This window comes from Hyperoodon ampullatus (genome assembly GCF_949752795.1).
Source record: "Hyperoodon ampullatus genome assembly, chromosome: 8".
In the NCBI taxonomy this organism is placed as follows: Eukaryota; Metazoa; Chordata; class Mammalia; order Artiodactyla; family Ziphiidae; genus Hyperoodon; species Hyperoodon ampullatus.
In genome coordinates this window covers 28,845,110-28,862,384 of record NC_136921.1, presented here as the reverse complement: position 1 = coordinate 28,862,384, position 17,275 = coordinate 28,845,110, and the positions used below count along the sequence as shown (strand labels likewise).

At 39.1% G+C, this 17,275-nt stretch overlaps 1 protein-coding gene across 1 annotated transcript in view; it reads left to right on the top strand.

The window, feature by feature from the left end:
- Positions 1–487: 487 nt before the first annotated feature.
- Positions 488–17,275, top strand: part of PTH2R (parathyroid hormone 2 receptor) — a gene marked incomplete at both ends in the record, with an annotated part of 116,710 nt that continues 99,922 nt past the window's right edge. Inside the window, one exon of the mRNA XM_079710633.1 lies at positions 488–520. The remainder of the gene's footprint in view (positions 521–17,275) is intronic.

The window sequence follows — 17,275 nt, the reverse complement described above, 5'->3', positions numbered from 1 at the left end:
GCGTTGGAACCTGGGACAGAGTGGAGGGAGGAAGAGACGGTGTGAGTCGGGGGTGGCGGCAGCAGCGCTCTGGATCTGTCGCCCTCGGGTCCCCCGGGCTGCGGGACAGAGAGACTCGGAAGAGGAGCGCGAGCGCCTCCCCACCGCCCTGCAGCCACTCGGGACGCGCACGGATCCACTGGGCGCTGGGGCCGCGAGTCAAGGCCGGGACTCGAGCAGCTCTCCCCGGAAGTAGCAACCAAGGCGCGAGCCTCCGTGCGGCAGGACGGAGACCGAAACGCACGGGGCTCGGACAGCCTGGCCCCGGGCATCCCCGACTAGTGGCCTCGAGACCGACACCCCAGCTGCGCCGCGCTCCCGGCCACAAGTTTGCCTCGCGCCGGCCAAGTTGCGAGTGTGAAGCTTTCCCCGGGCTTCGGGAAGAGTGTCCCTGTTCCTCGCTCGGGCTGGCTTGGGTATGGCCAGGCCCCACCTCTGGGGGTGGCTGCTGCTCGGCGGCTGCCTCCTCGCCAGAGCACAGGTAAGAGCGCCTGTCCCGCGGCACCTGCTTCCCGGAGCCTCCGGCCGGTGTTCAACGTTAGGGCGGCCGAGACCAAGGCGCGCGCGGGCGCTGACGCTTACACATTCACGCACTAACACACTCAGAGACAGACAGACAGACACACACAAGTGCACCCGGCAACGTTTGACAGGCATTTAGTGGAGCTGCAAAGATATGCTTTAGGTGAATGATGCCCTGGGGGTGAGCACTATTCCGACCAGCATCTCGGCACCTGCAAAGTAGGAGGTTATTTATGAACAACGGGGTTCTGGGTCAGGAGGGTAACGTTGAGAGGTGAAGAACTTTTCTTACTCTTAGACTCCTTGATCCCCGTTTAATTAATTCAAATTATTTTTTGTCTGCTGGCAATTTACCGTCACTATTTTTTTCTTTCTTTCTTTTTTTTTTTTTTGAGGTACGCGGGCCTCTCACTGTCGTGGCCTCTCCCTTTGCGGAGCACAGACTCCGGACGCGCAGGCTCAGCGGCCATGGCTCATGGGCCCAGCTGCTCCGTGGCATGTGGGATCTTCCCGGACCGGGGCACGAACCCGTGTGCCCTGCATCGGCAGGCGGACTTTCAACCACTGCGCCACCAGGGCGCAGCCCTACCGTCACTTTTGAGAACTTAAATTTCTAGGATTGTTTGTGACCACTGTCTGAAAGGATAATTGACTCTTCCTGTTAGAGAATCACGTATCATTAAAGTGAGGAGACTAGATAGAAAAATACATATAACTTGTTAAAGCTGAGTTATGTTTAGAATAAATAGTAGTTGTCATTTTCGTACTGCTAATACAGTTTAGAGATTTTCTGGGTGATATTTCACAATGGAGCCTTTCTAATGCGCAAGTCACAATTCATCCTCACATTTTTTTGAGTCAAATAAAATGTAGGGTTTACACTCAGCTTTTTAGATGAGCTAGAAAGAGATGCTTGTAGTGTAATGCAATTTAAGAGCCCTGTAACTTTAAATGGAAATCAACGTTATTTCTCCTTTCTGTTCGGGAGGGGGCGCACTTTGACCATCAAATAAAGCCCCAAATTAGTTTTTTGTTTTTTTTTTAAAATTCTTTCCCCATGAGAAAATTAAGGCATTAATTTATGTACTGGTACTGTCTAAACTTAATACTATGTTCTTGGCTTTCAAATGGCCAGTTTAAATTTGTTATTCTAAACGTGCAGGGTTTTTTTTGTTTGTTTTGTTTTTTTAACCACATAGCTACATACGTTAATAGAAATAGGTGTTCTCCTAAATACTGGGCTTTACCTAATACGACCAGGATATTTCAAGTGAACTTAATATGTTAAAAAAATCAAACGATGTGTGTTATACATTGACTAATAAGATGGTCAATGAATGCTCAAAAGTAGAGTATGCTCTAACCTGAAAAATTTCACCAATGTAACAGAAGGAATTATGAATGAATGGAAAAACTCTAAGAATTTGGTGACAGTTATAGAGCTCGGGTGATCTCTAATGTATTTCCTGCATGTCTCTCTCATAAGATATTTGGATAATATGCTTGAAAACACCACTTCCTTGTATAAGGGACAAGTGACCTCTAGCTATTTATTTTATTCAGTGTTCCAGATTACTTTTCCTAAGGAAATAGAGAGACATTGTTTAGTACAACGAAGAAGAAAATCACTGTGTGATTATGGGAAGAATATTTTGCTTTCAAAAAAACAATCAGGACATTGGACACTTTTTCTATAATTTTAAACCAGGTTTCTCAACATTTTGGGTCATATAATTCTTTGTTATGGGTGCTGACTTCTACATTGCAGGATATTTAGCAGCATTCCTGTCCTCTCCACTAGAAACCAGTAGTGGCTCCCAACCCCTGCCTGGTTGTGGTAACCAAAAACCTCTCCAGATATTGCCAGAAGTCCCTTGGGAGGCAAAATCGCCTCTGGTTAAGACCCATTGCTTAAAACCCATTTCCATTTATATTTATAGATTAAGAATTATGTGAAATGAGCTTGTGATAATACGTTACATTTCTGGCACTTTAAACAAAATCTGAAGGTTACATTAAAGTGATTTATGTTGACACACTGACACCTTCTTTGATCTTCAGTTTCTTCATTCCCAGCAAAGACATATATTAAAAAAATTAATATATTGATAGAACAACAAAGGAAACTCATCCAAGCAGAATGAGCTTGTGTAGAATAAATGTTTACTATCTGGCAAACATTGGATTACATTACACAATAGGGAACATAGGCTAGTACTTGCAATTGTTTTAAATATCCCTGTGGTTTTTGGTTGATGAAGATGCTGCCTTTGCCTCAGTGCACAGTTCAAAAGCCATGAATTCATGCATCAGGCATCATTGAAGAGCCCAGCAATGCAGTTCCTAGAGTCAGAGTTTCACACGGTAATGAGGACAACTGTGTGAATATGTGTAGTATTTTCTTTATTGGAGGGTAAAACCTGAGAAAGGTAACAGGGTGAGGAAGCAGGATTGGACAAGGAGAGCCTCAGACTGGGCTGCAAACCTGACAAAGTCTTGGCCAACCCCATGGAGAGCTCTGGGGCAAAGGTTGCCCATCATAGGCATCCCACATGGTGAAGAAATGGCCACGTCCTGGTTCTTCCACTGTGCTCAGTCATCAGTTAGGGTTTTTTGTATGATTGTTGACTGGGATCCAGAGCTGAGACAGATGCTTGAAAGCACTGCAGCTGGAGGCTGTCAGCCAACTGCACTCCTTCCAGACAGATAGCTGGTTCCTTCTAGAAGGACTGTCTCAGTGGTGTACCTCCATGGCTGTTCCCTCCCTTACAAAATTATCAAGGAACAACACTGGTTTTGCTGGGTTTGAGAATGGGCTGACACCACGTGATGCAGGCACCTCCTCCAGGCTCCAGGGCTGCAGATCAGTGTGGCTCTCAGACAGTGTGTGAGAGGAAGTGAGTACAAATCCACCACCACAACTGGAAAAAATTCCCAGGAGCTCATGACATACTGAGTGGAAGTACATCAGTTCCATAGGGTACCAGGTGTGAGCAGATGCCAACGCAGGGCAGGTTTCATTTTCTAGTTATTACTCATTTTTGCCTGAGGGGAATCCCAGCACCACCGTGGACATTCTGGTACAGGGGAAGGAGCACTGGCCTGGGGACCCGGAAAGCTGCATTCAGTTCCCTCCTCTGATAACATGCAACCTCCTCGGGCATGAAACTTGATATCTCCATTCTTCCTCTGTGCAGTTAGGAGGATGGGCTTTACTGACCTTCCAGTGTGACGATTCAGGGTCTCCTGGAAAGTCAGAAATCTCTTACTGGGTGGGAAGAAAATGATGACCACATACCACATACTGTGGTAAGCACTTTGTCATTACTTCCTTTAATTCTCACAGTAACTTTATGAGCTAGGCACTGTAAATTGTTCATGCTTTATAAATGAGAAAATGGGGCTAAGAGATGTTATGTAGCATTCTTGGGTCCCACAGCTAACAAGTAGAGAAGCCATGAGTCACACGGGGCCTTCTGCTCCTGAACCCACCCCTCAGACTGGTGCCCTCATTGTGGAGATCAGCTGGGCACTGATTAGCTGGATTATGTATACACACATGCTCTTTCTCAGCAATATCCACCCCTGGGTCTATTTCCCCAAGAATTTCTCACACAAGTCCATAATGGTTATTGCAGTAATTCTGTGGTGTTAGAGAGCTGGGAACAGTCTGGGTGTTCAGTGGGGTATCAGGCAGCAACAAAAAGCAATGGATTCAATGTACACATGAATGAGATCCTTAAAATAGGATGAGATACAGCACAGAAACAATGAGATGTATATTACCATTTACGTACATTCAAATACATGCACATAAAACAGCAATACATATTGTATCAACATATTTAGTTAATATTTTGTATATACATTTCACGTAAATGGTTGTGTATGGGAAGGTAGAGAAGGAGGGGTGGGGTATAGAGATACAAGGGGATAGATAATCAATCAATCAAATAAACCCACATGCTGTATTGGAGATTGTGGTGATAATAAATGGAATTACCAACAAGCCATTATTGGTAGACTTAAGAATGAAGACATAGGGCTTCCCTGGTGGCGCAGTGGTTAAGAATCTTCCTGGCAATGCAGGGGACACAGGTTCGAGCCCTGGTCCGGGAAGATCCCACAAGCTGCGGAGCAGCTAAGCCCGTGTGCCACAACTACTGAGCCTGTGCTCTAGAGCCCACGAGCCACAACTACTGAGCCCACATGCCACAACTACTGAAGCCTGTACACTTACAGCCGGTGCTCCGCAACAAGGGAAGCCACTGCAACGAGAAGCCCGCGCACCACAACAAAGAGTAGCCCCTGCTGGCCACAACTACAGAAAGCCCACGTGCAGCAACAAAGACCCAACTCAGCCAAAAATAAATAAATAAATAAATAAATAAATAAAATGGGGGCAATAATGACATTTATCTCATACAATGTGAGAGTATTAAAATTAAAAACATATAAACAAAAGCCTTAAGGTGTCTGATAATGAAAATGTCAGCTCTTTCCTTCTATCAGCCAATTAGTAAAGAGCTTCTTAATGGAATGATTATTAGATCGAGATAATTTCTAAACAAGATTGAGGGTAAGTGAAAGCTTTTAAAAGGGGTGTGTGTGTGTGTGTGTGTGTGTATGTGAACTTTGCAAGGCTATTCCCTCTGCCTGCAACACTCTTCCGTCTATTCCTTATGCTTTCTTTTTCAGAACCCAACTCCTTCAGATAGCAATAGGACATTTTATTCATAATGCTGATAGATGTTATAGTTTGCCATTTATTAATATGAGTCCTTGATTAACACCTATCGCCTCCTTTGAAGAAGTCGTTCTGAAGACAGTACAGCTAATCATAAGGCAGTTGCAGCAGTCTTATAATCACCGGTGTGTCCTTGTAGAAGTGGAGATGCAGGGAGGCAGATGGATTCGAGAGGTAGAAGGTACATTCAACTGAAGGAAGAGTGGGTTGGGGCAGGTATCATCGATGAGTTAGATTTTTAGATAAGCTGAGTTGGTGGAGCCTGTGAGATATTTAGGAGATGGCTGGATATTGGATTATGGAGTTAAAGAGAAGCTCTGGATTTAGCATCATCCCTTTTTAAATAGGGAGTAGTTGAAACCACATGAAAGAATAATATTCTCAGTGAGAGTATAGTGGAATTAAAAGGGTTGGCTAACTAGTTTGAAAAAAGACATGCAGATTGGTTTTCTATAAGATTATCCCTGAATTGAAAATTCACAGGGGAAAAGGGGCTAATAAGCAATTTGGAACCCTCTGTGACAATTAGCATGGTGCCTTTGGGTGGTAGGTTCTCCATAAATGTTTGATTAAGGTAATTTGTATTTCTTTTATTCATCTTCTTTGATCCCACTTGGAACTCAAGTCTCTGATCATTTACTCCAGTTTTTTTTTTTTTTTGCGGTACGCGGGCCTCTCACTGTTGTGGCCTCTCCCGTTGCGGAGCACAGGCTCCGGACACGCAGGCTCAGCAGCCGTGGCTCTCACGGGCCTAGCCGCTCCGTGGCATGTTGGATCTTCCCGGACAGGGGCACGAACCCGTGTCCCCTGCATCGGCAGGCGGACTCTCAACCACTGCGCCACCAGGGAAACCCTACTCCAGTTTTAATTGAAAAAAATGTCATTCTATTCTAAGGATCAGAGATGACTGCCCTGGGTACAAATGATGCAGTGGAACCTATATCTGGTCACAAAGATGGAGAAAAGAGAGCTGCTGGTAAAGCAACACTGAGGGAGTTGGGTGTTTCCAGAGATCTCTTGTCTTAATAACTGACAAACTAGCAGGCTAAATGTTGAGCTTGCCAATTAGTCCACTGGATGATAGAATTTTATAGACTCTCAAAGAAAATAAATCATAGCTTTCTGGAGGAAGAAGGAACTACACAAAATGGTCAAGATTATGGACCTTCTGATTGGAACTGATTTGGAATCTGTGTTTCCTATTCTCATGCTATTACTTATCTCAAAAACTCAGTTTCTTCATCCCAAAAAATGGGATGAAAAAAAGGAAAAAATGGGATGACCTAATGCCAGTTATTTTTTTTTGACATGTGTATTACATGAAAACCTCAGGAGAAGCATTTAATGTAGTGCCTGTCACAGAGTTTGCTCACTGTATGTGTCAGCCATCAGTGTTGTCATCATCATCATCATTACCATAATTTCTATCACATTTTAAATTAGTTATTGTTGGTATAGAGAATCTCTATTATTTTTATTTATTGATTCATACCTATGAAGTTTATTCCTGAACAGTAACAATTTTCTCCAATATCTGTATCTGTTCTTTCTTTCTTTTTTTTAGAGAAAACTTTTATTTACAATAATAACATTAATAACAAACAGTTACTGAGCACTTCATCTGTGACTGTGTTTTACCATCATATTATTTATCTCAGATTATAGCCCAATAGTGTAGATTTTGTTTTGTTCACTTTGTATAGATCAGGAAAAGAACTGAAGGACAGAACCTGTCTACTACATTGTTCAAGGTCATACAGCCAGTAGATGGTAAAATGGAACTCAAATTCTGGCTGCTTTAGTTAACTTGGTTTATTCCTTGCAGGGAGGATTTATAAAATTGTTTTTGAGAACTAGTATTTCATGAATTTCTAGAAGGTACATCTTTTTGTTTTGAATACTTTATTTTATTTTTTTGTAATTTTTATTGGGGTATAGTTGATTTACAATGTTGTCTTAGTTTCAGGTGTACAGAAAAATGAGTCTGTTATACATATACATATATCCACTCTTTTTTAGATTCTTTTCCCATATAGGCCATTACAGAGTATTGAGTAGAGTTCCCTGTGCTATACAGTAGGTCCTTATTAGTTATCTATTTAATATATAATAGTGTGTATGTGTCAATCCCAATCTTCCAATTTATCCCTCCTCCCTTTACCCCTTGGTAACCATAAGTTTATTTTCTACATCTGTAACTCTGTTTCTATTTTGTAGATAAGTTTACTTGTAGCCTTTATCTGTTATTTCTTTTTATCTTTTTTCTTACATTACATTAGCTAGAAATTCCATATAAAGTTGAATTATAACAGTAATTATTGTGGGCATCGTATCCTATTACTTCAGTGGGATGCTTCTAAAGATTTATCATTAAGTATGATAGTTGCTCTAGGTTTTTAATAGAAGTAACATCATTGCTAATTTTGTTAAGTTGTTAAATGTAAGGCTAGTATAGAACTTTTGAATGACAACATGTATAGTTTTTAAGTCACAAATGATACGTTATTTCTTTAAAAAGTGTCATAATGTATTGAGCTCCTGTCACAGGTATTGGACTACTTGAGGGCAGGAACTGATTCTTAATCATTTTTCTAGAGTGAATGGTACCAGTAGATGCTCATTAAATATTGGCGTTTTCATAATCATAGGTAGAAGAGCTATTATATATTGCTTCTTGAATTAGCAACTAAGTCAAATACTTTTGTTATTATGAGATATAGGATAACAAATTCAAATGTCTAGCAAACAAACAAAAATGTTGTTATTTGGCCAACTTTTCAGTCCCTTGTCTGCCCTCTCTCAAGAATTTGCCTGGATTCTTTCCCCTGTATGCATCACCAAGTTAATTTCCAGTTTGTCCTCTAGATATCAGCTCATGTGTACCTTATTCAGGAAAGCCTGGCTTACCCAGTAAGGCAAAATATCCTTAAAATAAGCTCTCAGAACACTGTATATCTTACTTTCTCTTGTAGCATTTTTCAGAGTTGTAACAACATTTTCTGTGATCATGGTGTAATTACTCTTTCTCCTTTTCTAGACTGCAATTTTCATGAAGGCAAAGGCTGTACTTGTTTTTGCTCCTTTTTGTATACCAAATGGCCAGCACAGAGCAAGAAATCATAAACACCACTTGAATAAATGAACATTTAGTCAAGTAAAATAAACATTTCTCTGTAATAAAATGTAGTTCCCAAGTTTTCTTGGTCCTGCAGGGATTATGAATATTTTGGTTGATTGAAATGGCATTAATTACACATTAATAAATTGTGTTCTGATTTTAAATAAAAAAATACTATTTGGCCAAATATTTATATGAGAAGATTGGAAGAAACTTATATGTATAATTAAGGTAACTAAGGTAAAACTGCCTCTCTTTTATGAAACCATTTATATCAAATTGCAAACTGGCTGAAATTTCCTAGATGAGAATAGTTTATACTGCTTGTCATTTCCTTTACTTTTATAATCAGGTTAGTTCTGTTTTCCATGATAAAAAGTTTCTCAGTTATTTTTTAAAATACATTTTTTTTGACAGCAGAGATTGTATTTAACAATGCAATTTTGTGACCATGAGATATGCCTAAGCTTGAATATTCTTCTGCTTACACTGTAACAGAATCTGCCTTTAGCAAGCCACTCATGCATGTAATGAGTACCAAGGCGGGACTTCTCCTCTCGACATATATTCTGGCATCTCATTTGTTAGATGAATAAAGTCTGTAAGACACAATATTCAGAAGATTTTGGTAGTTATCTAAACAAAACGAGCACAATTTCATGTTGATTAATTGAGCTTAGAGATATCTAAAAACTGGAAGAAATCATGAGTAGATACGTGGGGCTTTCCTACATCCTCAAGAATGCCTTTTAAAATCATTCCAAAGACACAGCATACTTCTATTTCCCATCAGATTGGTAATATTTAGTTATAACATTTTGTTTGTGAGTCTATTGCATTTCTTACCACTCATGGTTATAGTGTAGTCTGAGAGACGTATTGTACCTCTTGACCTACCCCCCGGCAAGATCCATGGCTTGAATTTCTTTTATGTCTACCTTTTGCCACAGTATCTTGCCCTTTGGAAGATTCAACGAATACTGTTGAAATAAATACTCTCAACACTCCTCAATGCTAAACCAGCACAATCAGTGTAGAATGAGTAGATGACTGGCTGAAGGCTTTTCTGTGAATTTGAGGAGTTGCCCCCAATGAAAATTCTTTTTCCCTAGGGCTTTTTTTTTTTTTTTTTTTTTTTTTGGTACGCGGGCCTCTCACTCTTGTGGCTTCTCCCGTTGTGGAGCACAGGCTCCGGACGCACAGGCTCAGTGGCCCTGGCTCACGGGCCCAGCCGCTCTGCGGCATGTGGGATCTTCCCGGACCGGGGCACGAACCCGTGTGCCCTGCATCAGCAGGCGGACTTTCAACCACTGCGCCACCAGGGAAGCCCCGGACTTCTCATTTTTAATTCAATAAAATTGCACTGCATTACTAAGTATTATGTTCATTGTGCAGGTTCCAAAAGTGGTTAAGAGATGGCTCTGTTCTCCAAGGAGCTTTCACTCTACAGGAGGAGACAAGATTGCCACTACTGCAAAAAGGAGCTCTTGGCCTCTGCTCTTGACTTCTCTCTCCCCTCCCTGCAGGATCTGTTCCTTTTCCTTGTTTCTAATATATCTTGTCTGTCTTTGACTTCCACATTTTTGCAGTGTGAATGGTAGATACTCAACTAGAGCTGGGAAAACCTCTGCCAAAGGTTTCTCATGTTCAGCCTTTTTTTTTTTTTCCTTTTTCTTTTTACTTCACTAACTTTATTTTGGTCGAATATATTTAGAATGTAATAAAAGTATAGGCTTGGTGATAATAGCAGTAGTAATAGTTAACATTTATACAGTGTTCACTATATAAAGGCACTTAATTAGGCATCTCTATGCATTATTTTCTTTAATCCTCACAACAATCTTATGAGGAAGGTAATGAGCATTTTTATTGCCTCTCCAAAATCCACTCCATTTCTTACCAATTTTGTGGCAAACAAGGACGAGTGGTAGAGTAAGTGAAAAAAAAAATACAAAACTGAAAATCCCTGCCCTTATGAATTTTACATTCTCCCATTCTCCTGAAGCCTGCTCTACCTATGGAGTCAGATATGTGCACCAAGAAATTTCCTTATGTTATCTAGTTAAGCATATTGTTGGCACAGTCTTACGCTGAAATTACATAAGGTCTGTGCTTTAATTCTGTAGATATGGGAAAACAAAGAATAACTTACCTCTTAACGTCTTCTTATTAAAATTTCAGCCATGCTAGATGACTGAGTTCTAGAGATTGGCTATTCAACACAAGGCCCATGGTTAGCAATATGGTGTACCTTTTTCCCCCCTTAGTTTTCTTATATAGTTTTTTTTTTTCTTGGCACTTAGTGCACTTAAAATTTGTTTAGAGGGTAGATCTCATGTTAACTGTTCTTACTACAAAAAACCGAAAACTAACAAAAGGGTCAGAAGATGGGAGATGTTGGCTACATCTTTTATTTTGATCATGGTGATGGTACTATGAGTGTTTGCACATGTCCAGACTCATCAAATTGCCACACATTAAATATGTGCAGCTCTTTGTATATTAATTATACCTCAAAAAAGCTGTCTAAAAAAAGGTATCCTGGGCTTCCGTGGTGGCGCAGTGGTTGGGAGTCCGCCTGCCAATGCAGGGGACGCGGGTTCGTGCCCCGGTCCGGGAAGATCCCGCATGCCGCGGAGCAGCTGGGCCCGTGAGCCATGGCCGCTGAGCCTGCGCGTCTGGAGCCTGTGCTCCACAGCGGGAGAGGCCACAACAGTGAGAGGCCCGAGTACCGCCAAAAAAAAAAAAAAAAAAAAAAAAAAAAAGGGTATCCTATCTAATTAAAAAAAAAAACCGAAACAAAGAAAACCATATCTTTTTATTCATGACAGTTCCAATCGGCAAGTATTGATACTTTGATGGTCTCTTATGCGCCAGACAATGTGATAGTCACTGGAAGTATAAATATAGTGAAATACATGCTCATGTTTTTTTTTTTTTAAAATTTATTTATTTATGTTTGGCTGTGTTGGGTCTTAATTTCTGCGCGAAGGCTTTCTCTAGTGGCGGCGAGCGGGGTCCACTCTTCATCGCGGTGCACGGGTCTCTCACTATTGTGGCCTCTCCCGTTGCGGAGCACAGGCTCCGGACGCGCAGGCTCAGTAGTTGCGGCTCACGGGCCCAGTTGCTCCGCGGCATGTGGGATCTTCCCAGACCAGAGCTCGAACCCGTGTCCCCTGCACTGGCAGGCGGATTCTCAACCACTGCGCCACCAGGGAAGCCCCATGCTAATGTTTTCAAGCCGAGCATGTTCAGCATTTTTGTAAATGTTTCTAAATTTGAGTTAATGTTTAAACCAGCCTTTGAGTGATGATGGCTCCTTTGGGAGAGGAAATCAACTTGACAAAACACCTTATTGTTGAATTGTAGCCTCTTGTGTCTCTCCCCCTAGTCTCTCCAAGGTTTGTGTCCCAAGTTACCCATATCTCTCACAATCTTATCAAATAGGGCACCCCCCTTTTTGCCCTTAGTGGGTTAAGTTTTGTTGGTTCAAAACCTCAGGAGCTCCCCAGGTAAAATGTGAAACTGGCTCCTGTACACAGAGGGCAAGGAGAGATGGAAGAAAGAGGCAGATCACTCCACATTGGTAGGTGGCAGGTTTAATAAGCAAGGGAACTTAATATGGAGCTTGTCTTGGGCAGCAGCAAGATGAGTAGATCTCCACACTCACCTGCCACCATCTTATAAGTTGATATAGAGGCCTTACCTAGGTTCAGTCACGTGTACCATCCAGATGGTCTCAACAACATGTTCTCTCAAGGCTTTGTCCTTGAAAACAGCTCTCACTGTGGGAACAATGGACAGAGTGTGCATTCCAAGGGCAGGGGAGGGGGTGAGGAGCCTCTGATTGCCTGGGTCCAGCCCTCGGCTCTACCTGTGGTCATGTCCTCTCTATGACCTCCCCCAGCAGTTTTACTCTACCTATAGTAAGACCATAGACTTTCACTTCTTACTCGTTCAGAACCCCTTTATCATTCCCAATCTGTTAACTAAACTGCTCAATACAGCCTACCTTTTCCTTCTTTTTTCTCCTATTTTTCACTCAGCTATCTAAGCACTGTTACATCCTCTTTTTCATTCATAAAACTAGCTGTTGTCTGATGGAAAACTAGCTGTTTCTGATATCATTATATCAGAAATTAGGGAAACCAAAGTTTTATTCACGCCTTTTTTGAGAGGCCTTAGAACATTGTTAATTTACAAGTTCTCACTGTAATTTTTCTTTATTCGCCTAATAAACATGCACAATTTTTATAGCTAATGAGTGCACAGTGTTTCTACTATGTGAAACTTTACCTTATAGTTTGTTGACCTATTAATGGTGATTTTACTTCATTGCTTTTGCTCAAAATTATTCTCTTCACTGCTGATGATATAATACCAGCCATGTTAAATTTCCAAGCCACTACTCTTTCCCAGGATCCTACAACTATGCCACATGACAGATGTGTTGCCTGGGGTGGTAATATTAGTTATAAATGGAATATTGGACACTGCAGTTTGGCCTGTAGCCTGATTTTTCTGTAACTCAAATTCTGGTTGCCTACTGCCTGAAGGAAATGATCTTTTTGATGATTTGTTATGTCCCCACAAAGGTCAACACTGTGTGTGTGTGAGGAGTGGCTTATTTATTTATTATTTCATTTTATTCTTTTTTATATTATAAAATGTGACTTACAAAAAGGTGTGCAACTTGATGATTTAATATCTCTATATATCGTGAAATGATGACCACTGTCAAGTAACCCATTCATCACCTCACATAGTTATGTTTTGTGTGTGTGTGTGTGTGTGTGTGTGTGTGTGTGTGGTGAGACCACTTAAGATCTACTCTTAGTGGGAGTTCCCTGGCGGTCAGTGGTTAGGACTTCTGGGTTCAATCCCTGGTCAGGGAACTAAGATCCACAAGCTGTGTAGTGTGGCAAAAACAAACAAACAAACTAAAACTACTCTTTTAGCAAAATTCAGGTATACATACAGTATTGTTAACTCTAGTCACCATGCTCTAGGTTAGCTCCCCACAGCTTATTCATCCTATAACTGGAAATTTGTACCCTTTGACCGGCAGCTCCCCATTTCCCCCACCCCACAGCCCCTGGTAACCACCATTCTAGTCTCTGGTTCCATGAGTTTGACTTTTTAGGTTCCACATATAAGTGAGATCATATACTATTTGTCTTTCTGTCAACACAGTTTTGATAGTGCTAATTATTGTCTGCTTTCCTTTCCACATGAGATGGACTCTGTCATAGTGAAGCACATTATCAAACAGGCTTGAATGACAGAATCAGTCCTGTGTGAGAACATTTCCTTGGGAGACAGGAAACTTGGCTTTTAGTGCACATTTTAATATAACTGAGCTGGGTGACCATAGATAAGTGGCTAAACTCTGGGTTTCATTTTTTATTTGTAAAGAGCAGAAGGTTTTGATCTTTAATATATTAGGGATTCAGACTTCAAATTATCAATATAGTTTTAGCTTTTAGAAAGAACTTTATTGAAATTTGTATGTAAACATAATAGGAATCCAAGACAAAAACTGCCTACATTCTCATTTAGTCTTTGTCTATGCACATATTCAATGAATACATACTTTCAGTTATGTTATAAATGAAACTTTATATGTTAACTTTTTCACTTGACATACAGTACATATTTTTCCAAAAAATGACTTTTTTTTTCTGTTTGACACACACTTTTCCTCCTTCTTTCCTCTCACCACCATTCCACCGTCCCCATCCCACTCAGGTAATATGTGTCCTTCCACCTTTTTCTCCATAACTCATTTGATTGTATAAATTATAAAAATACATGTAGGGGTGAAATAGCATTTTGTTGATGGTTTCCTTTGCTGTACAGAAGATTTTTAGTTTCATGTAGTCCTACTTGTTTATTTTTGCTTTTGTTGCCTTTGTTTTTGGTGTCAGATTCAAAAAAAAAAAAAAAACACCTGCCAAGACTGATGTAAAGGAGCTGACTTTGTATGTTTTCTTCTAGGAATTTTATGGTTTCAGGTCTTTCCTTCAAGACCTTAATCCATTTTGAGTTTATTTTTGTATATGGTGTAAGATAGTGGTACATTTTCATTCTTTTGCATGTCCAGTTTTCCCAACACCATTTATCGAGGACACTGTCCTTGAAAATTAGTTGACCATATATGTGTGGGTTTATTTCTGGGCTCTCTGTTCTGTTCCATTGATCTTGTGTCTGTTTTTCTGCTAGTACCATACTTTTTTGATTACTATAACTTTGTAATATAGTTTTAGATCAGGAAGTGTGATGCCTCCAACTTTCTACTTCTTTCTTGAGACTGGTTTGGCTATTTAGGGTCTTTTGTGATTCCATACAAATTTTAGAAAAATTTTTTCTATTTCTGTGAAAAATGCCATTGAAATTTTGATAGGGATTGCACTGAATCTGTAGATTATTTGGGTAGTATGGACATTTTAACAATATTAATTCTTCTAATCCATCAGCATGAAATATCTTTCCATTTATATGTGTTTGCTTCGATGTCTTTCATTAATGTCTTATAGTTTTCAGTGTAGAGGTTTTTCACATCCTTTGTTAAATTTATTCCTAAGTATTTTATTATTTTTGATGCAATTGTAAATGAGATTAAATTTTTTTTCTTTCTGATAATCCATTATTAGTGTATAGAAATGCAACAGATTTTTGTATATTAATTTTGTATCCTACAACTTTACTGAATTTGTTTATTAATTCTAACAGTTTTTTTGGTGGAGTCATTAGGGTTTGCTATATATAATATGTCCTTTGAAAATAGAGACAGTTTTACTTCTTCCTTTCTGATTTGTATGCCTTTTGTTTCTTTTTCTTTCCTAATTGCTGTGGCTAGGAATTCCAGTAGTATGTTGAATAAAAGTGGCAAGAGTGGCCATTCTTTACCTTAGAGGAAGAGCTTTCAGCTTTTCACCTTTGTTTTGTTTTTAGCAAGTAATTAGGTTTATTTTTTTCAGGTTTCTATTGACTTTATTTTTTAAATTTTAATTTTATATTGGAGCATAGTTGATTAAAAATGTGTTAGTTTCAGGTGTACAGCAAAGTGATTCAGTTATACATAAACATGTATCTGTTCTTTTTCAAATTCTTTTCCCATTTAGGTTATCACAGCATATTGATCAGCATTCCCTGTCTTATACAGTAGGTTCTTATTGGTTATCTATTTTAAATATACCAGTTTTTCACCTTTGGGTATAATGTTAGCTGTGGTCTTGTCATATTTGGTCTTTATTATGTTGAGGTACATTGCCTCTGAGGTACATTGTACCCATTTTGTTTAGAGTTTTTATCATAAATGGATGTTGAATTTTGTCAAATGCTTTTTCTGAATCTATTGAGATGATCACATATGACTTTTGTCCTTCATTTTGTTAGTGTAGTGCATCTCATTGATTGATTTGCAGATACTGAACCATCCTTGCATCCTTGGAATAAATCCTTTGATCATGATGTATGATCCTTTTAATATATTGTTTAATTCAGTTTGCTAATATTTTGTTGAGGATATTTACATATATGCTCATCAAGTATATTGGCCTGTAATTTTCTTTTCTTGTAGTGTTCTTATCTAGTTTTGATATAAGGGTAATGCTGGTCTTGTAAAATGAGTTTGGAAGTATTTCTTCATCTTCTATTTTTTGGAAAAGTTTGAGAAGGATTGCTATTAATTTTTCTTTAATGCTTGGTAGAAGCCACCTAGTCCTGGACTATTGTTTGTTGGGAGGTTTTTAATTACTGATTCAATCTCCTTGCTAAAATTGGTCATTTCAGATTTTCTATTTCTTCCTAATCCAGTATTGGTCAGTATGTTTCTAGGAACTTATCCATTTCTTCTAGGCTGTTTAATTTGTTGGCATATAACTGTTCATCATTTAAGTGTAGTTTCAATCAAAGCCAACAGATTTTTTTTCCTAATTGGACTAAAATTTAATCTTTAGTAATCAATATGGAAAAATTGCATGAATAAGGGACTTTTGCTCAACTAACTGTTAAAGCTTATGTATAGCAGAAATAAATACTTGGGTGTAGATAAAACTTGAGAGAGGGTAAAAGTGTACTAATTTCCTCATTTTCCAGAAAGGTTAAGGTCAAAGGGCTAACTAAACATTTACGCTGGAAACTTAATCAGGAAGAAAGTTAAATGTTAGAATTGTATAGTAGTAAATCCAAGATTAAAAAAATACCAAAGAGAAAGGTATAATTTACAATAAATACATAACTGATATACAATTGTATATGACTAATAACATAGTACTAATAGTTAAAGACAAGTAAAGGACAAATCCAATTAAAATACTGGCAAAAATTTGATCACTTTATAACAGATCATAGTAAGAATGGCCATTAAACACACAAATTTTAAATTAAAATCACAACAAGATACCATTCATACCCTCTAGAATGGCTATAATCAAAAAGTCTAACAACATCAAATACTGGAGAGGATGTATACTACATGAAGTCTCATACATTTCTAGTGGCAGTGTAAAATGGTATAATCACTTTTGAAATATTTTGGCAGATTCTAACAAAGTTAAACATATACATTCACTATTCCCTAGCAATTCCACTCATACATTTTCCAAAGAGAAATGAAAACTCTGTCCAACAAAATGTACAAGAAAGTTTAGAACAGCCTTATTTATAGTAGCCAACAAGTGTAGTTGTAGTATATTTATAGAATATGACTCAGAAATAAAAACCAACAATCCATGCAACAACATGGTTGAATCTCAAAAACAGTTGTTATGCAAAAGAAGACAGATGTTAAAAAATACATACTATAAGATTATATTTATATAAAATCCAAGAATAGATAAAAAAGA